This window comes from Malaclemys terrapin, chromosome 3, assembly GCF_027887155.1.
Source record: "Malaclemys terrapin pileata isolate rMalTer1 chromosome 3, rMalTer1.hap1, whole genome shotgun sequence".
NCBI classification, from domain to species: Eukaryota; Metazoa; Chordata; order Testudines; family Emydidae; genus Malaclemys; species Malaclemys terrapin.
Window position 1 is genome coordinate 125,219,448 of NC_071507.1, and position 25,771 is coordinate 125,245,218.

At 40.7% G+C, this 25,771-nt stretch overlaps 1 protein-coding gene across 4 annotated transcripts in view; it reads left to right on the forward strand.

Moving 5' to 3' along the window:
• The window catches only part of WASF1 (WASP family member 1), a 193,065-nt gene that overhangs the window by 13,710 nt on the left and 153,584 nt on the right, over nt 1–25,771 (forward strand). The window contains exon 2 of one of the 4 annotated variants that reach the window (XM_054024387.1): nt 11,995–12,171. The exons of the other annotated variants lie outside the window; for them this stretch is intronic. The gene's annotated coding sequence lies outside the window, so the exon portion shown is untranslated. The remainder of the gene's footprint in view (nt 1–11,994; nt 12,172–25,771) is intronic. 4 annotated transcript variants of the gene reach the window in all.

Sequence of the window (25,771 nt, forward strand, 5' to 3'; positions counted from 1 at the left end):
CATGATCTGAGAGGGTCTAATCAATGTTTTTTCAGCAAAGGAAAATTGTCTTGCTCTAATCTATTAGAATTCTTAAATGGGTCAATGAAGTAGTGGATAAAGTAGAACCAATTGACATAATTTATGTAGACTTTCCAAAGTCCTTTGACAGGGTCCCTCACAAGTTTAAGTTCTATGCTGCAGCTCTTTGAGATTCTTTCTCAGGTTGCAGAGTAGCAGCCGTGTTAGTCTGTATCTGCAAAAAGAACAGGAGTACTTGTGGCACCTTGGAGACTAACAAATTTATTAGAGCATAAGCTTTCGTGGGCTACAGCCCACTTCTTCGGATGCATAACTGTGGCTGTAGCCCACGAAAGCTTATGCTCTAATAAATTTGTTAGTCTCCAAGGTGCCACAAGTACTCCTGTTCTTTTCTCAGGTTGATCAGTCTTAAATTTATTTAGTGCTCATTGTGAATGTCACATTTGTAAAGAGCCTCACTTGTTCATTTTCTTTGCTAATTTTTAAATGTAAACATATGTCAAGGTGCATCCTACTATAGGTGCACATGAACCTCGTGCATAAAACTGGAGTCTTTTTGAATAGTTGTGTCCATTGGGGATGTGCATGCTCCTGTCCCTGCTTGTGTTTGAGTATAAGATCATAAAGGTCAGGGTGGCTGTGACCTTCCCTCCCTTACTGTGCATAGTAGTAAGACAGAACAAGTGTCCGGCCTGCTAGTTCTTACCGAAAACTAAATCTCTCAGAACTTGTAAATCTTCAGAACTCTTCTGTTCTACTGATATACAACTGCCGGGAACATTTTCAGTTCATCTGGACTGAAAGTTGACGGTCAGCTCTCCCTTCCCCCCAGCATATATCCCTCCTTACTACCCTGCACCTCAACATTAGGGATTAAAAACCCATGGACTTCAAGCCCCACCTGTCCTGCGATGGGTTCATCATCATCATGGCAAATCCCAAAGGGACGTGGCCTCCTTGAAGAGCAAATGCCTTCCAGATGGATCTCTGGCAAGATGGTGGTATATTCAGTTTGTGTCCACCAAAGCTTTTGACGCCTATGTGATCTATGGCCACATAGCAGTATTTCTTGGTAACCGTGCTTTGGAATTCATTGGTCTTTCCTTCTGATAATGACTATACTAAGAAAGTTGCTGAGATCAAATCAGTGATGATGGAGCGATTGCTGGGTTTGCCTTTGTCTTCGAAGATCATCATAATCTTTCCTGTCACTTGATATTGAGCAATGATGAAGACAATGAGAATCCAAATGTCATTCTGTTGTTCCGCGGCACCCACATTTCACTTCCATTCAGTAGATTTGGTATAACCGTGGTTCTGTAGATTCGCAGCTTTGTAGCCAGCTTGAAGTCAAAATGTCCCAATAGAGCTGTTGAAGGGCCCGAAACATGGAGGCAGCAGCTGTTACATAAGTGTTCACATCTTGCAAGCATTCTCCAACACTGTGTATGACACTGCCCAAATATTTGACAGTTGCCACCTACTCCATTTGCCCCCCCCCCTCCATCCAGACACGTTAATGCTGATCTGGTTGCAATCTAGAGCTGAAGGCTACTTGATGATAATGGTTGGGGACTTTGTTTTATCTGGATTAGAATGTGTGCTGCTTATTGTCAGATTAGCCATCAGCTGCAGCGATTCACCAAACTGAGTCAACAATGTCATTGGTATGTATGAGTTCTCAAAGCAGAATGGTGTTCAGCTTAAAGCCACTGACAGCTGCCTCCTCAAGCTTATCCATCCACCTATCAGTGCCAATATTGAACAGTGGTGGTGACAGAATGCAGCATTTCCAAACTCCTGTGGTCATAGGAAAGCATGTTATGTATTTGCTATTGACTAAAACGCATTATAGATCTCTTCTGTCAATGACATTGTCTTCGTAGGGATGCCGAGATGCGTCAGATCCACAAACTTGCTTGATGCTCTGAATCAAAGGGCTGACAGAAACATCTAAAAAGTGCTGTGCATGGCCTATTAAATTCAGCCATCTTCTCAAAAAGTTGTTTCAAGATAAAGATCTGGTTTGTACTGGAATGACCCGGTCTAAAGCTGCACTAAGTATCCTGGTCTTTGCCACAAAGAGTATCATTGATTGGTGACATTAACGTGGAAGCAGACTTTTCTCAGGACTGACAACAGCATAATACCTTAAAAGTTACTACATTTGGCTTATCCCCTTTTCTGAACAGAGGCAGAATAACACCCTTCTTCCAGTTGTCAGTGATGTTAGTGGACTAGATGGTCTGGAAGAGCCTGTGCTACCAGAGTACAACAATACTCTCACCTGTCTTCAGCAATTCTGTTATGATGTTACAAACCCCTGCTGCCTTCCCACACTTCAGCTTATAAACTGTGATCCAGATTTCTTCTTGGTTGAAGGAAGGTGGCTCTGTCTATGATTGACTAATTCCTCTGAAAGGTGGATTCAGCAGATGCCTCTTCCTTTTAGGAGAGTTCTGTGTACTGAATAGATGTTTGGGTGCATATCTTTCACAGGACCTAAACTCAAACATGATAATAATCATGGTGAGTATGTGTCTGAGACTGCTAGGCCATATGTCATTGTGCATATATGTGACAACCCTTACCAGATTTCACCTCTGACCTTCACAACTAGGTCTGAGGTCAATATATTTCCCATCCCTGCATGACATGACCAAGGACCTTTTCTCCTATCCCAGATCCTACAAGAACTTACTTGGTTGCCAGACCCGAAGAGCATACAAAAGGAGTGGTACCCTTCTTGTCCCCTCCCCAATGATGCTGCTCATCCCAGCTGCCTCAGGAACAAATTGAAGTGCCCACCTCAACCATTTGCAGTTGCAAAAGACCTGGTCCCAGGATGATTTGAAGCTGCATGTGAACATCTTGGAACTCAGGGTCATCTGGCTAGCCTGAAAGGTATTCCTGCCTGTCCTGTGGGGCTCCACAGTGCAGATTGTGACTGACAAGATGTCTGCAATGCACTGCATCAGCAAGCAAGGAGGCCCTTGGTTATTCCCTCTCTGCCATGAAACCATCAGGCTATGGACTTGGTGTCATTACCATGACATAATCCTATGGGCTCTACAACTTTCAGCTACCAGCAATACCTAGCAAACTTCTTAAGCAGGCACATTGCAGCAACCACTCATGTTTGGTTACAAACATCCATCAGAGATGTGATATTTTCCCAATGAGGGGACTCCCATGACAGATCTCTTTGCTATAAAGGACAATACCAAGTGCTCAAACTTCTGCTTCAGAGAGGGAATGAGCCCAGGTTCCTTATCAGGCACCTTTTTGTTACATTGGTTGGTCAGTCGGTCTGTCTAATATACATATGCCTGATCCCCAGGATGTTCTCCAAAGTCAGACAGGACCAGGCCATACTGACTGTAATGGCTCCCTACTGGCCAAGACAGTTCTGGCCATCAGACCTCTTGCAGATATCTATTCAGCCTCTCATCCAACTCCACCTCTACCTCGACTTGAGATCTCAGAATCACTGTCCAATATTAGATCCAGACCCACATTTGTTGCTTTTGATAAATTGGATGTTGGCTGGTTGAGCACTACTGATAGAGACTGTTCTTGACAGATTCAAGAAATCATCGTATAAAGCACAAACCCATTTACTAGGAAGACCTACTCCTCTAAATGGAAATAGTTCTCCTTATGCACAACTCAATATACCCTGGACCTAGTTGAGGCCCTGATACCCAAGATCCTTGACTATGTGCTGGACTTAAAACAGACTGGTTTGGCTCTTAGCTGTGAGATGAACCTTGAAAGCTCTATCAACATTTTATGCTTACATACTCACACTATCTTTTCACATCTCATGGGATCTTAACATCATCCTCTTGAAACTCATGAAGCCTCTGTTCAAGATGCTACCAAATTGTTCAGTACATCACCTGCTTAAGATAGTCTTCCTACTAGCGATCACTTTGGACAGGTGGTCTAGGAGTTTCACTTAGATCAATCAATTAACCTGCCAGTGTTCTTGAAACCAGAACTGATACTGGGAGAGAAGAAGCTACATACTTTGTCAAGTATCAGGGGGTAGCCGTGTTAGTCTGTATCTACAAAAACAACAACGAGTCTGGTGGCACCTTAAAGACTAACAGATTTAATAAATCTGTTAGTCTTTATTAAATCCCTTAGTCTTTAAGGTGCCACCAGACCCCTTGTTGTTTTTCTACATACTTTGGACATTTCAAAACCCTTGCTCTATTAAAGTGAAAGGACTAAACCTTTCAGACTGTCTCCCTGCCTCTTTATGGCTGTATCTGGCTCATCAAAAGGCCAAACCATTTAATTACAGAGGCACTCTAAGCCGATCATGCTCTGCATCTCTCCCTGTTATCAATTAGCTGGTGAGCCTTAACATCAAGACACACACTGCCAAAACATAGGCAGCATTGTCAGTCTGCTTCAGAAACACTTCTGTAGGCTGAGGTCTTTGGAGGTTTCGTTAAATGTTTTGCTTTTGACATGGTGGATAGGGCTGATGCCAAGTTTGGCAGTGCAGTATTTCAACCTCTGATTGATGCAGCTGATACTCCTCTTTCCCACTATCCAGAGTGCATGCTGCTTGCTTGTTGCCTCCAGTAGGGATCCACACTGACAAATATTCAAAGAAAGTTACTTACCCTACAGTAATTGTGTTTCTTCGAGATGATGTAGTCAGTGTGGATCCTACAACCCATCCTCCATCCCTGCTTTTCAGAATCCTCAGCTATGCAGGCTTTGTATTGGGAGGGAACCGAGTGTGGGTTGTGACCTCTTGTATGGGAGTGTGAAGAGGCAATAGGGTATGTGGACAGCCCTCGCAGTCACTCATTCAAAAGACTCTGGGTGCTCATGAGGTGTTGGCGCACCTTTAGTGGGATCCAGGCTGAGTACAACATCTTGAAGAACCATAGTTACTCTAGGGTAAATTATCATTCTTTTATTCAAGTGATATAAAATCTATGAGTAAAAAGATGCCAGTACATAGCAAAATAAAATCTCAGTAATTAAATATTGGTAAAATATTTAGTAAGAAAGAAGCCAAGCACCTTTTTAAATATAAATTTACTGAGAGTTGTTCTGGTTCATTGCAAAGTGTTAGACAAATTGAGAGCACTGAGAATGGTAAAGGGGAACAGAACAACAGAGTGTAATGAAAATTATTCAGAAAAGACACTTTAACACTTCTGGCTATTTCAGGTGTTTAACTTTTTGAAGAGCAAATTTCAAATCTGAGCATGTTGTAGTGAATGTGAAGATGGGACTTTGTAAGTGTAATTGTGTGCAAACCAATTTAAAAAGTATAAATCTGTAAATCAAATGAGGCTAGCTTTAGTTGGGAAAGCAAGAACAACCTCCTACTGTTTAGAATGTAAGGAATCCGGTGGGATGGGGATTGATTGTGTGTATTTATTGTGGTGTTGTGTGTGAGTATCTTATCATTATCCAATTAGTAAGCTTAAATATGTAAATTTTGCATAATTACATGCAAATATACTGCTGTTTTTTTATTTGTGTAGATTAGACGTATTCTGTTTTAGAAAGGTTTCAGAGTGGTAGCTGTGTTAGTCTGTATCAGCAAAAACAACGAGGAGTCCTTGTGGCACCTTAGAGACTAACAAATCTATTTGGACATAAGCTTTCGTGGGCTAGAACCCACTTCATCAGATGCATTGGTAGATATGCAGGTGATATATGCCATCATGTGCCAGCAATGCCCCTCTGTCATGTACATTGGCCAAAGCGGATAGTCTCTACGCAAAAGAATAAATGGACACAAATCTGACATCAGGAATCATAACATTCAAAAACCAGTAGGAGAACACTTCAATCTCTCTGGTCACTCAATAACAGACCTCAAAGTGGCAATTCTTCAACAACAAAAAAAAAAACCTTGAAAAACAGACTCCAACGTGAAGCTTCAGAACTGGAATTAATTTGCAAACTGGATACCATCAGATTAGGCCTGAATAAAGACTGGGAGTGGTTGGGTCATTACAAAACCTAAACTTAATTTCCCCAATACTAATTTCTCCCTACTATTACTCACACCTGCTTGTCAACTGTCTTTAATGGGCCACTCTCTTACCACTTTAAAAGTTATTTTCCTCCCTGGTATCCTGCTGTTAATTGATTTATCTCGTTAGACTGACCTCACACTTGGTAAAGCAACCCCCATCCTTTCATGTATTTATACCTGCTCTTGTATTTTTCACTTCATGCATCTGATAAAGTGGGTTCTAGCTCACGAAAGCTTATGTCCAAATAGATTTGTTAGTCTCTAAGGTGCCACAAGGACTCCTCGTTGTTTCTGTTTTAGAAAGTTTTCCATAAGTGACGACTATCCTGAAGATGGAAATCCTTTACTGTTAGACACAGTACTAATGTGCTTTGTTTAAATTTGTTTTTACGTGGATTGGATAGTTCAGGGGATGGTAACTGTCTAGTTTGAATCCAGTCCAGGTTGATAGTGGCTGAAAGTTGAAAATAGAGCTTTTTCGTTGTCTCAGTACAGTTCCCAATGGATGAGTCTCCATGTTATAAAAACCTCCATCACAATTGGCACTAATTGTCATCATTTGTCCTAGCAGAGAGGCCAAAGACTGAATGAATACAGAGGTTGAATTAGCCTCTTAGGCTATGGTTACACGACGAGGCTTTTAGTGACATGGCTTTGCCGCTACAGTTGTGCCACTAAAAGGCACGCAGTGTAGCTGGTGTTTGTTGGCAGGAGAGAGCTCTGCTGCTGACAAAGCGCTGTTTACATCCGTGCTTTTTGTCAGTAAAAGTTTGTCATTTGGGAGTGGGTTTTTTTTTTAACACCCCTGAACGACAAAAGTTTTGCTGATGAAGTGCCAGAGTAGACAAACCCTTAGAAGTGTTTGCTCCTGGGTGAGATTGAGGGACATAGTTGGAGGAGAATCCTGTATTGCTGTACACCTTTCTTTTTCTTTCTCTTTTTCTTTTTTTGGTATACTAAGGAGTTGTATTCTGAACTAATTTGTCTGACAGTGTTCACAGGCAGAAAACTCAAATTTTTTTTGGTCATGTAAATTTTTCTTGAACTAAAAGGCTCAAAAATAATTGAACATACTTATAATGTGTTGAGCTTTCTCTTAATCTTGTTTTGCATTTGTGCTTAGTTCTTTTTTAAAGAGAGGTTGATTCTCCTTGACTGGTAACAATTAAAATGTTGTTTTGTAACTAAATCGAGCCTTTACACTAAATTTGGTACTTCTTTTTGGTAACCAGGAGGACACACTATATCCATTCACATTTATTTAAGCCATTATACAGTTTAACAGACATTTTATTCAGATTCTTTTTTTATTTATTATTAGAAATGTCATTTGCCATTTTTTTATTTAATAGGAGGTTACTTTTTTACTCATGATTTGTGTCTAGCTGCATTTGATTGAAAATTGGAGTTCAATTAAAACCAGCATTTTGAAATTGTTAGCTAAATCAAATGACCTCATGTGCTGTATCTATCTGGGGTGGGGAGTGGAGTAAGTTTATCAAAACGTGTCTTGTATTTCAAACTAACTGATTTATTAAACAAAGGAAGAATTATCTGTAGTTAGTTATTTGAACTGATTATTTCTGTTCCCAATGTCCATTATGATTTTATAGCTAGTAGGTCTCTCTCATACACCTAATTTTTATTCATAGGTTGAAAGAGAAAGATAAGCTTTCTCAACTTTGAATGAACTAGTCATTGAACTGATCTAGTTGGTTTCAGGTACTTTGCCAGTGGCTTCCACCAATTCAATAGTTAGCTGCCAAAGTTTTAAAGAAAGTCAAACGTGGCCTGCTTGACTCATGTTTTATTTAAGTGATTTTTATAATTTTGTCATAATTTCAAATTTAATTTTAAATCATTTTTATTTTTAAAAATAGTCATTTAATTTAAAATAAAAATCAAATTTGATTTTTTAAATAATCTGATCGTTAAATTAAAAATATTTTTTTATCTACCCTAGAACCTCCAAGCCATGTCCAAGGGCGTTGTTTGGATTTTCTACCCACAGCATTCTCCTCAGTTTCTGAAAGAAGTGGCTGGACTTCTAATCAGAGCATTGAACCTGGACCTAATTAGTGACAGCTCCTGCCATTCTTTTGTATTTACTGCTGGCTAGTTGATTTAAAGTTCTCACTAGTAAATGTCTGACAAATTTTCAAATATCGACATTTGATATGTCTAATATCTCTTTATCCAATTGAATTAAATTAAAATATCAATGCAAAACCTTTTGGAAAATCCCATTAAAGTACTCTGCAAACATAAAATATACTTCATTTAAATCAAAATTATTAGGGTGTTGATCACCTACTTATATTTTGTAACTCATTTTTATTTTTGAATGTGAAATAACAAAAGAATATCAGAACCATGCTTTATATGAAATGGAAAGCTTTTTCCCCAATTTCTAAAACTAAAAGATAAATTTATTTGATCTAAATAATTTGCTACTGATAAGCAACATGCAAAAACACATGGACATAGGGTCTGAAGTTAGGTCCATTTAAATTTATTAAAATACTTCGGTTCAAAGACACTGGAGTCCCTCCTGAAACTTGAGGGTGTTAGTTGCTGTAAAATGTGTTCTGGGATTTTTTGGCCCGGTCATTTCCCCTGTACTATATGTTAAAATTTTAAGCAGCATAGTTAGTGAGTTTCCTTTTAAAAACAAAAAAAAACAACCCACTGATGGAGTGCCCTGACATTTTGCTCTTCAGGAACAAAAGTGGCAGATGCATTAAGTTTTCAAATACTTAAACTAAAATAGAATCTTTTAATCTGGAGGGTCTTAAATACAATATTCATAGAACCATTTCTCAGGCCAAGAAACCACTCCTTTTAAGTGTTTGGTACTTGCAGGCATTTGCAACAAGTACACCTCTACCCCGATATAACGCTGTCCTCGGGAGCCAAAAAATCTTATCGCATTATAGGTGAAACCGTATTATATCGAACTTGCTTTGATCCACTGGAGTGCGCAGAGCGCCCCCCCCCCCCCAGAGTACTGCTTTACCGCGTTATATCCGAATTCGTATTATATCGGGTTGCATTATATCGGGATAGAGGTGTAGCACAAAATATAATGTTTTTTTAATTTGACGCTAGGTGAAAAGCAAGAATTATTTTATAAAACTCCAAAGAGTGGTAATCTTCTATCTAAATCAAAATGCCTCTTTCTTACAGTGGTAAGATTATGGAATTCTAGATTAATTGTGTTTTAGGGTCAGTTAAAACAGTGAGAATAAACTTAATGTTAACTTTATACTTCCTAAATTTTCCCAAATGTTTGTGTCACTTTAGGTGTAGTGCTCAATGAGGATATAAAGAACTATGTTGTCCAGATAGATGGAGGTATGCTATGATACTACTAATGTGGAAACTGGTCACTTAATGGTCAGAATGAATTTCCTGGGCCAGTGTTCAATGCTTGATGCACATAAAACAGAGAAATTCATAATATTTCTTGTGAGTGGAAAGGTGTGTTGTATTAATTTTAGGGCTGTCAAACAATTAGAAAAATTGCAATTAATTATGAGATAAAAAAAGTCATGATTAATTGCAGTTTTAATTGGACTGTTAAACAATAAATTAATACCAATTTAAATGTATTAGAAATATTTTTGGATGTTTTTCTACATTCTCAAATATATTGATTTCAATTACAACACAAATACAAAGTGTACAGTGGACACTTTATATTATTTTTGATTACAAATATTTGCACTGTAAAAAAGATAGACAAAAGAAATAGTATTTTTCAGTTCACCTCAAACAAGTACTGTAGTGCAGTCTCTTTATCGTGAAAGTGCAACTTATAAATGTAGAATTATTTTTTTACATAAGTGCACTCATAAAACTGTAAAATTTTAGAGCCTATAAGTCAAAGCATGAAGGGGCATTCGAATATTTAGCATATCTGGCATGTAAATACCTTGCAACCCCGGTTACACCAATGCCATGTGAACACCTGTTCTCACTTTCAGGTAACATTGTAAATAATAAGCAGGCAGCATTATCACCTGTAAATATAAACAAACTTGTTTGTCTTAGCAATTGGCTGAACAAGAAGTAGGACTGAGTGGACTTGTAAATTTGTTGGTCCAATTATCACAACAGGTGTAAAATCAAAATGAAAAATGGCTTCATTTAAAAATGAAGGGAGACTCAGGAATCCTTCGATGCAAATATAACCGAAGTGTCGCTACAGGGATTTCCTAGCAAAAATAAATCTTTTGGGAAATTGAAATGAAACACTTTTTTTTTTTTTTTTTTTATTCCTTTTCCCCCAAGGTTTCAATACCAAGCACAGCAAAATTATTAAGCACTTTAAACAAGAATCTATATCTTTGCAGTAGGAAAAACAAACAAAAAACCCTCTAACTTTCCAGCTCATTGATGTCACTTGCAATACAAGATTGCCCTTTCAAGTTATTTTGTCTTGCTATGTTTTGGTACTCTAAAGGTTGTGAGCCTCTGTTGCACTAAATTATGCCTAGGATAGTCTTATATACCTTAACCGTATTAAACACGTGAAGAATTGCTCTGTGTAGCTTGAAAGCTTGTCTCTTTCACCAGCAGAAGTTGGTCCAATAAAAATACTACCTTAACCACCTTGTGTCTTTTAAACACAGCTTTACAGGTTCTAAGATGTTGACAACTTAAACATCAGAAGGCTATTCAAGTGCTCATCTACCAAATATTTTTCTCATGCAATGGTAATAAATAGACACTCTTTCTTACTCTATTTCTGTGAACTTGTTGCTGCTGAAACTAAAGATTCAGTTTAATGGAATATCTTAAACAGTGACTGTTTAGTAAGAGGTTCAAATTTTTTGTTTGTTTGCCTCTGTACATTACTATGTCTTTGGTATGAAGGCTGCTGAATATCAGTTTAATTACATAGTATTAGAAAACCTATAGATTTATTGAATGTAGTTTAAAATATGAATTATTGTCTTAAAACTGCTTACTGGATAACTTGTCAGTTTCACGGCATGATATTAAATACCTTGAATACTTAGTAGGAATCAGGCAATTCCAGCGATCACACTGTGTAAGTGAACCTGAATAATGACAATCATTGTCTGGGTTGACAGGGGAATGAGGATCATTGCAGCCTGGATTCATCAATATTTCAGGCCCCTATGCAGACTTTTCTCTCTCTATCAGATCCTGAGTTAGGATGGATTTTGTTTCTCTGCCAATGTGCCTGTGTGCTAGGATTGAGAGCCAGGCCTGGGAAGGGAAGGGAATATTGAGGAACAGGTAGGAGAAAAGAACAATTAATAAATTCCCTCAAGACAAAAAAACAAAAATTAGTACATTTTTCATATGAAGTTATCAAAGTGCTTTACAAAGATGGGTAAATTACATCTCTACTTTACAGATAGAGGAAATTGAGGCATAGAGTTGACTTGCTCAAGGTCATATACAAGTCAGTGGCAGAGTGTCTGTTCATACTACACTTATCACTGTAAATCTGAGGCCACATCTACACTACAAAGTTTTGCCGATGCAAGTTACACTAATTGCAATGACTGTATGCTGATGTATCACTTGTGCATGTGCACACTTGGCTCCTCACATCAGCTCTGCACACCAGGAGTGCTTGTGTTGATGCACTGTGTAGTGCATCATGGATAGGTAGGTATCCTAGTGTGCAACCCACCACTGTTCAGCGCACTGTCTTTTGATTAGTTTTGGCAATACATAGTGCGGCAGAACCGAGTCTTGCAGGAGTGACTGGGTAACAAGGAGTGAACTTCCCATACTGCAGTGTTCTCCATCCCATAATATCTCTATCCCATAATTTTTGCACCTATATTAAATTTCCCACCAAGCTGCATGAGACTTGTTGATGTCTCCCATTTCTGACAGAAGCATGGAGGCTGCACAGTTCTGCACTATTTTCATGAGTGTTGCAAGCACTCACGGTCCTCTATTATTTACAGAGCTGCAAGAAGAACTGTAGGGAACATGATGAGTTCCAGGTGGTCAGTTTGCTGTGAGACATAGCAAGAACCAATTCAAGGTGGTTGGTGGCATTCACGGAGGAGCTGCAGATGGTGGAGCACCACTTCTGGACCCGAGAAATGAACACTGATTGGTGGGATCACATCATAATGCAGGTTTGGGATGATGAGCAGTGGCTGCAGATCTTTTGGATGCACGAGGCCACATTCCTGTAACTGTGTGCTACATTCACCCCAGCCATCCAAAGCAGGGACATCAAACTGAGAGCTGGTGGTCATACTTTGGATATTTGCAACACCAGATTGCTATTGGTCAGTGGAAAGTCATTCTGGTGTGGGGAAAATCCACTGTGGGGGCCATAGTCATGCAAGTGACCATTAATAGTCTCCTGCTATGCAGAACTGTGACTCTTGGCAATGTGCAGGACCTGGTGGATGGCTTTGCAGCTGTGAGGTTCCAGAATAGATAGGACACACATCCTTATTTTGGCCCCAGAGCACGTTGCCACAGAGTACATCAAAAGAAAGGGCTACTTTTCCATGGTTATGCAGGTGCTGGTGGATCACTGGGAATGCTTCACTGACATCAACATTGGTTGGTCAGGATGGTGCATGATACTCGCATATTTAAGAACGCAAGTCTGTTCAGAAACCTATAAGCAGGGACCTTCTTTCTCAACCAGTGGATTACCATTGGTGATGTTAAAGTACCAAAAGTGATCCTGGGGCATCCAGCCTACTCCTTACTCCCCTGGCTCATGAAGCTGTACACTCGTTATCTCGATAGCACTAAGGAAAGATTCAGCTACAGGCTCAGCAGGTGCAGAATGACAGTTGAATGTGCTTTTGATAGATTGACAGGGAGCTGGCAGTGTTTACTTACTGGATTGGATCTCAATGTGAAAGATATCCCAATGGCTATAGCTGCCTGTTGTGTCCTGCATAATATTTGTGAAACAAAGGAGGGAAAATTGCTGCAGGGATGGAGGGCGGAGTGGAGTGCCTGTTTGCTGAGTTTGAACAACCAGACACAAGGGCTATCGGATGAACAACCAGACACAAGGGCTATATGGCTTAGGGATTATTTGAAAGAGCACTTTAACAGTGAGCCACAGTAATGTTCTATGGTGTACTGTGCTCAATATGGTGCTTCACTTTGGGGGCCTGTTGGGAATTATGTGGTACCTGCTGCATATATGACTGACTGTGCAGCAAATAATGTTGGGATGCTTGTGTACATTTATGATGACTACACTGTTTGGCATTGATCCTGTCGGTTATGAGTGTACAAGACCACTACTTACACTGCCAGCAGGCATTATACACCATGTGTTGTACACTAATAAAGATGAAAAACTTTCAAAACAAGAGTTTTCTTCAAATACGAAAACAGCTCAAAAAATCTTAACTCTTAAAGTAAATAAAATTTAACTTAACATTTTTTAGGAACCTTAACAAATAAAAGAAGGAACACTGGTGTCATTGTATCTACGCTTACATCAACTTTGGCTCTCACAAGTCAGTGTGTATGAAGCTGCAGTTGTCAGTGCTTCTCCCAGTGTGGAGTGGTAATGGTAGGCATATGGCCTCTGAGGCGATGTGAAATGCTGAAGGAGCGTGTAGGAAGACGCTACGCTGCAGTTCTCTGCCAAATGCAATGGCAATTGAGCCTGTGATTGTTGAACCTGGAGGTCCACAAGAGTCTGCAACATCTGTGTTTGCTGATGGAGAAGCTTCCTTATGTCCTGGTGTATCTCCTTCTCTTTTCTTCTGTTCATCCTATCCTCCTCCATACAGTCTGCAGTATTCATCCTCAAGGCCCTCTGTCGAAGGTCTGATGCAGCACTGACTTGCAGGATCTCGCAGAAGGTGTCCTCCTATGCTCTCTTCCCCCTGTCCTTATCTGGGTTAGTCATTCTGTTGGTGTGGAGAGGATACCCCTAAAGGTTGCAATGGCTGCCGCAATAGATAAAACACACAGAGGAACCATTGTCAGTGGAAGAGGAATGGAAAGTGAAACTTAAGATTCAGAACTCTCCCCTTCCCTTGCTCCCCTAAAGTGCTATACAAGACATGCTTATAGGCATTTTTGCTTTGGAGTCTTTGTTCATGGTGCCACTCAGCCCCAGCCATTGGGAGTATGACCCGCCAGGGCTGAGGGAAAGGAGGAGGAAATTGCTTGGTTGCATGAGACTAAGTATAGGGCACTGGCACTGAATACTGGCTACATTTTCCACAGGTGATGGTGGTTTTAGCTGATAGCTCGCTCCTGGGGGTACCAAAGGCCCAGAGAGCACAGCTGTTACTGGCATCCTGAAGCCGCCAGGGCCCTTATGGTGCCTGTCAAAGTTATCGCCGAATGTCATGAGAAAGTGTCCTACCATAGAGGAAGAAATAAGGTTGCCATCCCTAGAAGCCTTGTGGAGAGGATTGCAGTGTACATCCATGAAAGTTTCATTGAGCTCTCAGGAGGATTCAAAAGACAACCCTGTGTACATAAACAAACTGCTCCTCATGACCCCCTCCGCCTACCTCTGGAGGGGAGTGAAAAGCAGATAATAACTCTACCTTTCTTGGTTGTACCTCTATATCTTATAGTATGAGTAAATTAATGACGATTCAATAGCTGTGCCCTCTTAAGTTGGGGGTGACATCACCGTAAAGGGAAATTTATTTACACACTTACCTGAGGTTCCTCCCTCTGCTTTGGGCTTGCTTGCGCTCAACTACAGGGTTCTGACTGGACTGTGGTGGAGTCAAAAACAGGTCCTGGCTCAAGGCCCATCTGGGCACCTCCCCACACAATCGTCCCACATCCTCTTCCTCCTCCTTATCCACCTCCTTCCACATGGTAGGTTCTTGTGACTTCCGCTCCCTGGTAGGGTTGAACACCTGGTTGAAAAGGGATCCTGGGGCTCCGGTCAGCACCACTGACAGGGACATTAAAAGTCCGGTTGGCGGTGTAGCGGGACTGGCAAGCTCCCTGCCCAGCTCTGCGTAGCTCTTGGAAAGTGGCTGGCATGTTCGAGCCTGTACCTCCTCCCATTTCCCAGCCCCTTCCCACACTTCAACCCCCTCGGATCCACCCTCCAGCCCGGAGCCCCCTCCTGCACCCCAACCCCCTGCCCAGCCTGGTGAAAATGAGCGAGTGAGCAAGGGTGGAGGAGAGCGAGGGAGGGAGGGAGGGAGCGGGGATGGAGTGAGCGGGGGGCAGGGCTGGGGCAGAGCAACGGTGTTCAGTTTTCTGCAATTAGAAAGTTGGCAACCCTACTCTCTGGAGGTATCCATGGTGGTGTGCAGGGTGATGGTGGGATTTCCACCAAGCCTGGCATGCAACTCTTTGTAAAAGCAGCAAGTCTGTGGCTCAGCACTGGATCAATTGTTGGCCTCCCTGGCCTTTTGGTATGCCTGTCACAATTCCTTGGCTTTCACATGGCATGGTACAGGTCCCTGTCGTACCTATTTTCCTGCATTCCCTGAGCAATCTGCTTGTAGATGTTGACATTTCTATGGCTGGTTTGGAGCTGTGCCTCTACAGTCTCTTCTGTATAGAGATCCTATATCTCCTGTATACTTCAGGCTGGAGTGTGTCTGGAGCACGTAAATGACATGATCAGCTGGGCAGTTGCACACAACAATGGAAAGCAGATAGAGATGTGCTCGCCAAGCTGGACAACCAGGAGAAGGCATTTCAAAAATTTGCAGGGTTTTAAAGGGTGGGGGCAGCTTTCCATCTGTGTGACCCCTGGGTAGTGGAGTTGACAGTTGTGACCAGAGCAGTTTGTGTTGGGCATTGTGAGACAGCTGCTGAAGGACTTGTTAGGGTCTGCGTAGGTAGCCCAGCATCTATACTTGTGCTGTGTCAACCTCCGTACATCAGCTATGGCTCAACACCACAAAGGGAGTTGATGTTACTATGTTAGCTTACTGGGGTACTTACATCGGTGGGAGACAAATTTAAGTGTCAACACATGCACAAGTAGGTTGATGCAAGGTAACTTACAGCAACCTTCCTTTGTAGTGTAGACCAGGCCTGTAATATCTAATCATAAGGGTGTTTCTCCCTCTCTCTCCTCTTCTTCCTCCATTAGCTGTTTTTTTGTTCTCTCTTACATTAGGCAAGCTAGGTAAAACAAGCGAGTTTTTTTCCATTTCATTCAGAAGGCAGCAAAATTTGTTGTTGGTCTTCTGACTCCCAGTCTTATGCCTGATCCATTAGACCACATTGCAAGTTACATGAACTGCTGCACAACTTCCTCCAAAGAGGACTTTCAGCATTCTATATGTGCAAGGTGTACATGTCAGTTGGTGATGCCTCCATGGGTTACCATAGTCTTTCTGTTCCCTGCTCCTGAGTTGACCATTGGGGGAGGTCCACCTACCAGATAGTGACAAGTGATTTTTAGGGTTTGAACTCCTGATGTTGATGGAGTTCCTCACTTTAGGAAGGCGCTCAGTCTGGTGCAGTAGAGCCTAGTTAGACTAGTCTCAAAAAGGGGTTGGGTTACTCTCCTGGGTGGGAGAAACGGAGACTGATATTCAGGAGCCAGGGCAAGGAGCTGTGGAAATGTTAGTCCTTCCCTGTTTTTAATCTGTTTTGTGTGCATATTGTTTGGACTTTACACAGTAATCTACAGGTAGGGAATGTAGTCAGAGATGTCACTGGTTTGTTTTGGTTTTTGAAAAAAAACCCAAAATTGGCTGGAAACCCAAGACACAGATGAATTGTGTGATTTTTGTTTTGTTTTGTTTTTTTGTTTTGTTTTAACCTGGGCATCCAATGAACTTCCTCTGCAGATGCTGAGCTTCAATACTGAATACTAGTTTCAGTGTAATTTGCAGCCTACTGTGATAGACACTTTTTTCCCATTTAAACTCTATCCTTTCTACTGCTTAATATGGCTTAAGAAGATGGGGTCATAACTTAAAAGAAGAAACATGTGGCCCCGCAAGTGCTCTGCATAGTAACAATATACTGATTGTAGCTTTTCTGATTTGCTTTCTTACAATAGTTTGTGCACTTGAGCATATTTCTTTAAGTATATCAAAAACCTTAATTATTTTTTCAGAACTTCTTGGCCAGCAGTAGAAGCTGAACAAGAACTTCCCCATGTTCTTCTACTCACCTATGTAATTTACAAAGGCAAAGGTGATCCTTCTTTATAAGTTTGCTACTAATTTCAGATGCATACCTTTTGCAGGGGGTCAGCATGGTATTACACTTGAGACTTCGATTTTATTTTAAAAAGAAAGGTTTTAAATTTTTTTTGTACAAAACCTGATATGAATAGCAATGTTCTAGTAAAATGTCTTTTAAAAACATCCTTAACATTTTATTTTTTAATCTAAACATTCTCCCCTAGGAAACAGGCTGTGAAAATGAGTAGAAACTAAAGTGAAACTGAGTAATCTAGTTGTATTGTCTAAGCTAGTGAAAGGCAAAGAGCAGACAACAAGCATGATGAAGAGTGTACCATGGTTTAAAAATTATTTTTAATTAAATTAGCACCATTAATGGGACCTTTTTCACCTTGATGTTGCCCCTTGACTGTATACCCTGAGTTAGTGCAGAGACATAGAGTATGTCTACCCAGCAATTTAAACACACACAGTTGGCCCAAGTCAGCTGACTTGGGCTCACGGGGCTGTAAAATTGCTGCATAGATGTTCAGGCTCAGGCTGGTGTGCGGGCTCTTTCCCCCCAGAGTCCTAGGGCCTGGATCCAGCCCAATCTTGAACATCTACACTGCAATTGTTAGCCCTGTGGCCCAAGCCCTGTGAGCACAAATCAGCTGACCCAGAGCAGCTACGACTGTACTGCCCTGGGTCTTTCATTCTAGTGTAGATGTACTCATAGTGGTGGGTGTTTTTGTTTTTAAATGGTAATAGTCTACAGGTTGGCGTTATCTTAGTTTCTAAATAATTCAGACCTGCAGTAATCTTAGTACAGTAAATAACTTTACATTCTTATATCCTCTTCCTCCACTCATGGGACAAGAGAGAGCCAGGAATACTTGGCATTATGGCTCCTCAACATGAAGCAAGGAAGCAGAAGAACTTAGACTTCCTCCTTACAAGACCCTGTCTGTTCCTTTCCTTCAAGTCCTTTTGCCTCTTGGTCCCCCCATGTTTGCCTCTTCTTCCTCTACTCTTCCTTTTTTTGAGCCTAGGCTATTTAAAGAAGATGAAGAAATACAGGACCTCATACCTCCCACCAATGCAGCCAAATGGGGGAAACCCAAGCAGAGGGAGAAACTGGAAGCAGAGTTTCCAAAACTGCCTGAGCCCCCTACTGAGAGTGGGTGCTGTCATGAGGAGGAGAAACCGAGGGATCCAGTTTCAGAGCCATTCTCTTCAATTTTGATAATGAGAATCCAGATGACATTCCCCCTCTATCAAGCCCATGGGATTTCTTGGCTAGTCAGACACCTTTCAACTTCCTGTCCTGCCTGTAGACTGAAGACAGCAGAGACTCTTCTCTTGGATCCTCCCTGCCTGCATTGCAGCTCAGTACAGACCAATCTGATTCCCTTCTCCATATCTCTGGGATAACTGTAAGTCTCATTTTCACAGGCCTTTCTCAACCTTTCCAGTTTGCACACTGGTACTTGGCATTCCCAGAGGTTGATTCCCCTCCCAACCTGCATGCATCCATAATGCAAGCCTCATGGATAGGGGAGCCCACCTTGGTCTTTAGTGAGCCCTGGGTCTTTGGACCCCAGAGGAATGGAAGTTAAACATCAGTATCATCAATTCCTTTAATCCTCCAGCTGTGGGAATCTCTAATTCTCAGGTGTCATATGCTCATTTGATGTAGCACAGGTCATTAGGTATCAAGGTCAATAGCCAGGAGTGCACCTGGAACCAGCTGTTTTTCTGAAGCTTATGGTGATGTCCTACCTTTTATCCCTATGGGCAGCCTTTCTTATTTTATTCAGGCATGAGTAGCTGGCTCTAGTGGGTCAGGAGTCCAAACCCATTTTCTTCTCAAGATGTGATAAATGTGGCAGCTCCACAATAGGCTGGTTTGCCATAGACAGGTCTCTCAAACTCCCTGATTTTTTTCACGGGAATACTGAACCCAGACGAGACTTTGGAGGAAGGCACTGGTCTACTCTTCTAGAAGTAGCTCTACTTCCTGGGCAGAAAGAGTTGAGAAATGTAAGGTACATAGTCATTTCATCATATATTATAAGCTTATAAACTTATCAGCTGGATTGCTGTCTGCACTGTTGGATAGAACGTACAGCAGACAGCACAGTAAATTCTCCTCTTCAGGTGCTGCTTGCTACATTCAGCTATGTCTTGTATTAGAAGAAGGGGGACATATAGCAATTGAAAATTACTTGCTAGTAATTTCATTTGTCATCTTACTTTCACCCCACATTCTACCCTTCTCTCCCCTAAGGAAGTGTGCAGTTTCTTTCCTTCCAATTTCTTAAACCTTTCCTGCTATAGAAATGTCTAACTGGAAGGTAAAGGAACAGTCTGGGGCTTATGTGGACGTAGTCTTGTTCACAGATCTTTTGCCTCCTTGCTTCTGGTAGAGGAGCTGTACTTCCAACTGTCCTGTACAGTCTTTCATGTAGGATGGGAGAATAGGAGACAAGAACAAAAATTACTTACAGATAATTCTCATGTTTTCCCATCTTTGGAAGAGTGGAGTAAGTTTTTTTGGGTGCTGGTAAAGTGGAGTAATGATGTAGGTTTTGTTCCTGACTGTTGATGTCAGTATATTAAACTGATTCGTATACAAGCCTGCAGGGTGGATTTGATTTAAATCAAATTGTTTTAAATCATGATTTAATTCACTAGTCAGGAAGACTCGATTTAATCAAAGTTTTCTACATAAAAGTGCATTCTTGTTGGTTGTTATAACCTTAATACATATTCTTCACAACTCAGAGATTGATGTAGGTTTCATTTTTAGAAGATACACACTATAAATTTTTAAAGTGATTTATTTTGAAAACTTTTCAGATTAGTTTTATAGCTATTTCAGGAAATGAATTATTGGTTATTTCATTTACCAAGATAATTGAAGCAGATAGTTCACCTCCCAATGATTTCATAAATATCTCCAATTCAACAGGTTAATGATTAATATTTGGAGGATTTTCTTGCCATGCTGTATTAGGAGGAGAATATCACCAGACAGACATTTAAATTGTTTTATTTAACTAAAACAACAATGTTAAGTATTCTGGATTTTTTTCAAAACAAGCATATGTCCCTCGCTTCTCACATTTATCTCCAGACTTCATCTCCTTGTCCAGATCTATTCTGCCCCCAACAATCTTCTATTTATTGAACTTTTAGAAACTTTGCACTTTTAGAGAGAGGTAAGGGATTGACTCTGTGTACACAAATTTGCAGAGGGACAACAGAGTTGAGGTCTGTTATTTATCACCTCTATATATTATTTGTTTATTTAATGTTTTTTTTCTGTTAACAAGCACGTTACCTCTGGAGACACAAATCCACAGTTTGAGAACTGCAAAACTAAGCATCTGTGATGGCATCTTCTAGACAAGGGATCGGCAACCTTTGGCACGCAGCCCACCAGGGTGCTTACCCTGGTGGGCCGGGCCTGTTTGTTTACCTGCCACATCCGCGGGTTCGGCCGATCATGGCTCTCACTGGTCGTGGTTTGCTGCTCCAGGCCAATGGGGGCTGTGGGAAGCGGCGGCCAGCACATCCCTCAGCCCACACTGCTTCCCACAGCCCTCATTGGCCTGGAGCAGCGAACCACGGCCAGTGGGAGCCGCAATCAGCCGAACCTGCGGATGCGGCAGGTAAACAAACTGGCCTGGCCCGCCAGGGAGTTTCCCTCAACAAGCGGCAGACTGGCTTTGAGAACCACTGCACTAGGGAGGAAGATGCAAAATAAGACTGCTGGAGTCAGGGTGGATTATCAGCAAGAACACAGTGCAACAGTTCCAGAGGTTCTTTAGGAATACTATTTAAAATTGTACTATTAAACTAAAGGGAAGTTTGGAATGATTTACTTGCTTCAGATAGTCACTCTCTGGATACTACTAAATCACCCCACTACATGTGATTTATCCTTAGGCTTCATAAAAACTGGTTTTCAGAAATATTTTTGCATTTGGAATGAGATGGATTTCACAAAATAACAGGTATTCTTGAAATTGACTCTGATGGGTACGCCTAGGCATCCTCCCTCTCCAACCCCATTTGAAATGTGTTGCAATACTAATCTATATTTGCTGTTGTTTTTAGAAATAATATCTAAATCCAACAAAGTCTATCTTAATATATGTTTGTTTGCACTGTGGTGCTCCCATCTTCCTTAACTAGAGTTATTAGAAAATGTTCGTCTATCTGTTAAAACTCGGATTTTCTATTTAAAGAGGAACTGATCACAGAACTAAAAATGAATGATAACTTAGATACAAGTGATCAGGACTTGATGACATTTATAATGTACAAGCAGAATAAAGCCCAGACCAGTAACATATATACTTTGTGATTTAAAAAGGCCAATTTCAGCTTTGTGAAAACAATGAGCCAGGTCAGCGGGGAGGAAGAACTTAATCAGAAAAAATGTGAATGATAGTTGGGAATTGTATGAGAACACTTTACTTTTACTAGATTTCCCAAAAGCCACAGTCGAGGAAGAAGGCTATATTGGTTAAAAAGCTGGCCTGATTTAAAGGGAAAGTGAAGGTAGCTATAAAAAAAATTAAAAAGTATATATAACAAATGGAAAAAAGAGGAAGTTGATATCAATGAATATAAATTGGAAGCGAGGAACTGTAAAAAATTGAAAAGGGGAAGTAAAGGAACATAAGGAGAAATCTCTGGCTAGCAGAGTTAAGGACAATAAGAAGTATATTAGGAACAAAGAGTCCTAACAATAGTAATGGTCCATTACTAGATGGAAATGGTAGAATTATCAATAATAACGTGGAAAAGGCAGAAGTATTCAATAAATATTTCTGTTCTGTATTTGGGGGGAAATACAGATGACATTATCATTTGATAACTTTCTTTCCATTCTACTAGTATCTCAAATATATGTTAAACAGAAGCTACTAAAGTTGGATGTTTTTAAATCAGCGGGTCCAAATAATTTTCATCCAAGAATTTTAACAGACCTGGCTGAGGATCCTGGTGGACTGTTAATGTCGATTCCCCTTCTCCCCTCCCTCCCCCCCCAAATAATCTTGGAATACTGGGGAAGTTCCAGAAGACTGGAAGAAAGCTCAAGTTGTGCCTCAAAAAAAGGGCAAATGGGTAACGCAGGTAATTATAGGCCTGAGTGTCTGACATGAATCAGAGGAAAGATAATGGAGGATCTGATATGGGTCTTGATTAATTAATGCCAATCAACATGTGTTTATTGAAGATAGATCCTGTCAAATTAACCTGATATCTTTTTTTTTTTTTTTTTCTGGTGAAATTACAAGTTTGGTTAATGAACGTGGTGATAGTGTTGATATAATATACTTAAACTTCTGTAAGGCATTTGACTTGGTACCAAAAGTCATTTTGATTTCTAAAACTAGAACTATATAAAATTAACATAGCACACATTAAATGGATTAAAACATGGCTAACTGATGGGTCTCAAAGTGCAGTTTCTAATGGGGAATTGTCATCAAAAGGCTGTGTTTCTAGTGGGGTCTTACAGGGATCAGTTCTTCGCCCTATGCTTTTTAACATTTTTTTTTAATGATGTGGAAGAAAACATAAAATTATTACTGATAAAATTTGCAGATGACACACAAATTGGGATATGCTAAATAATGAGGAGGATGGGTCACTGATGTGGAGTGATCCTGGATTGCTTGGTAAACTGGATGTAAGCTACCAATATGCATTTTAATACGACTAGATATAAATGTACACATCTAGGATCAAAGAATGTAGGCCATATTTATAGGCTGGGGGACTCTATCCAGAGAAGTGATGACTTTGAAAATGATTTGGGGATTATAGTGGATGATTAGCTGAACATGAGCTCCTGGTGGCAAAAGGACTGATGCATAAACAAGGGAATCTATACTGTATCCAGTTGTAGTCCCACAGTTCAAGAAGGATGTTGATGAATTGGAGAGTTCAGAGAAGAGCCATGAGAGTGATTAAAGTGATATAGAAAACCTGCCTTATAGTAATAGACTTGAGGAGCTCTTAAACTTCTCTTTGTTAAACCAAATAGATAAGGGGTGACTTGATTACAGCCTGTAAGCACCTACATGGGGAACAAATATTTGATAATAGGCTCTTCCATCTATCAGAGAAAGGTATAGCACAATCCAATGGCTAGAAGCTGAAGCTAGAGAAATTTACCAAGGGTCATGGTGGATTCCCCATCACTGGCAATTTTAAAATTGATTGGATGTTTTTCTAAAAGATATGCTCTGGGAATTTTTGAAGAATTTCAATGGCCTGTGTTAGACAGGAGGTCAGACTAGATGATCACAATGGTCCCTTCTGGCTTTAGAATCTCTTAATCTATCAAAAGACTCCCACATCCCTCATACCTTTCTCTGAAGTCAGAGACCCTTCGTGCACAGGGTTTCTCACAGAATGAGGGAGACAAGTTTTGAGAGCCTCTTTGTTAAAATATTGGCAGTTTATGCCTGCAGCATTGGTGGTGGGTGAAAAAAAATAAAGGAGGCTCTGAGTTGCAAGGGCTGATCTTTTTCTCACACCTGTCTCTGATAGACTGCTATGAGAATTGTGGAGGGGGGGGGAGTGTGGGCATAGTAGCTAGAGAAGAGGTAAATATTAGAGGACGGGGGAGAGGTGGAACATTACCAGACTCTTGCTCCCATTACAAAAATGCTCTCTATATGGGAGGCTGAAACCAGAGAGTGACCAGTAGCTATGTTAAGCTACCTGCCTCTTTTCACCTGCTTCTTTTTATTTTCTCTTTGTACAATTTTCCACCTGGTATACCTTTTTTCTGCCCCTTTATCTCCCTGCGTGGATTTGTTTGATAGGTGGTGGGAAGAAGGAAAACTACTAGCATACCTTCCAATAGCCCAGGACTGACTGAAAAAAGAGCAGGCTTTATAAACCTATCCCAGGAAACTGCTGTCCTGGTCAATGTCCCAGGAATGCATGGATGGAAGGTGTTCAGTGACCCGCTCTCTGACTGCTGATTTCTTTGGCTGGAGGCAGCTGGTTCCTAGCTCTGACCCTTGGTGGCTGGTTCCTAATTCTGACCCCTTGTGGCTGCCTCTAGAACTGCGTGAAGGTCATCTTGATGGGTGAGTGAGGATGTATGCAGGTGAAAGAGAACTACCATTCTCAGTATAGGCAAAAAAAGATCAATCACTCGGAGGAGAAGGGCCAAGTAGTGTTGGAAGGAGAGCTGTGTGATTTTTATTTTAAGACTATCTTCAAATTGGCCGGTGGTTTAGGGGCCACTGGGTGGTTTTTATTTGAATTCTGGTGAGATTAGGGTGTTTTTCCTCTGGTTGTTTTTTCTCTTGCTTTCAAAGAATGCCTACAGAACTGTCCATTATCCCATTACTAAGACCATGATCCCACTGAAGTCAATAGCAAAATTCTTCTTGATTTCAATGGTGCATTATCAGACCTTAAGAAACTTGTACTTGGCAAGATATGTAAAGGTTGACAACTATGTACCGGGAAGAGAGGAGGAAAAGAGAGCAAAACCATGGCATTGAACCAAGGAGAAAGTAAGGCAGGGAACTAGAAGAGAGGGAAGGAAGGTAGGAGAGAGAGAACTTAGAGTAAGGGAATGGGGAGAGGGGAAGGGCTTTAGATGAGGAAAATAGTGAGGGAACTGGGGAAGAGAACTTTCACAGAGAGCAAAGGAAGATGTCTGGGCTGTGTTTCTGGGGAGAAGTGGGAGAAAGGCAGTGATGAGAAGAAAACAGATGTGAACATAAAGATAAAAGGTAAAGAACAAACAGCAAATGAGAGAGAATGAATTAAAAACAGGTGAGATGCAACAACAATGCCAAGGATGTGGAGGGCCTAGGTGCAAATCCATCACTATATGGAGCTTCATGCCAAAAAGGCTGTGAAGCACTGCTCTGCATACACTGATAAAAGGAAAAATATATGCTGAGAACTGTTGCCGTGTTCAACCATTTCTTTACAGGCTTCTCTAACAAAAATATGATGGAAAAGAGTAAACACAAGCTACAGTCCTACTCTCAGAAGAGCACAGTACAGATCTTGGAGATGTGAATATACTAAGTTCAAACTTCAGTTAATGGTTTTTAAAAGCCATATTTGTAACCGCTAGACATTCAGTCTAAACAAGTGGCTGACCATTGTGATTGTTCCATAGCGATAGAGGGTGTCAGATGCCTTCTGGTATAAACTTTTTTCTTTAGGGAGTAGCAATGCAAGATTTTGTGCAGCCAGTCATCCAAGTGTTGGTGTGAGATTTCATAGCTTCAGTGCCTTATGGTATGCTTGGCTGAACAAGCTAATAATCTGCACAAGGTCCCAGTGACATCTAATTGTGGGAATGTTAGTAATTAAGTATCAGCAATTCTAACTGCAGTTCAAGGCTGATATCTTCTAAAAAATTGGTATGTTATTGACACGCTGAACTTGTGACAAGGATCATGTCTTCTTCTGTGACTTGTATAGTATTATTGGTCCTTAATGTATTATTCTTTTATTATTTCTAATCAGAGAGCATTTTTTAAATGGCGTTAATGATTTTCATACTCTTGGGCATTCTTAAAAAAATGTGCTGGAGAGAGAGATCTCCAGTAAGTATCCTTCCTTTCTTGGTGGA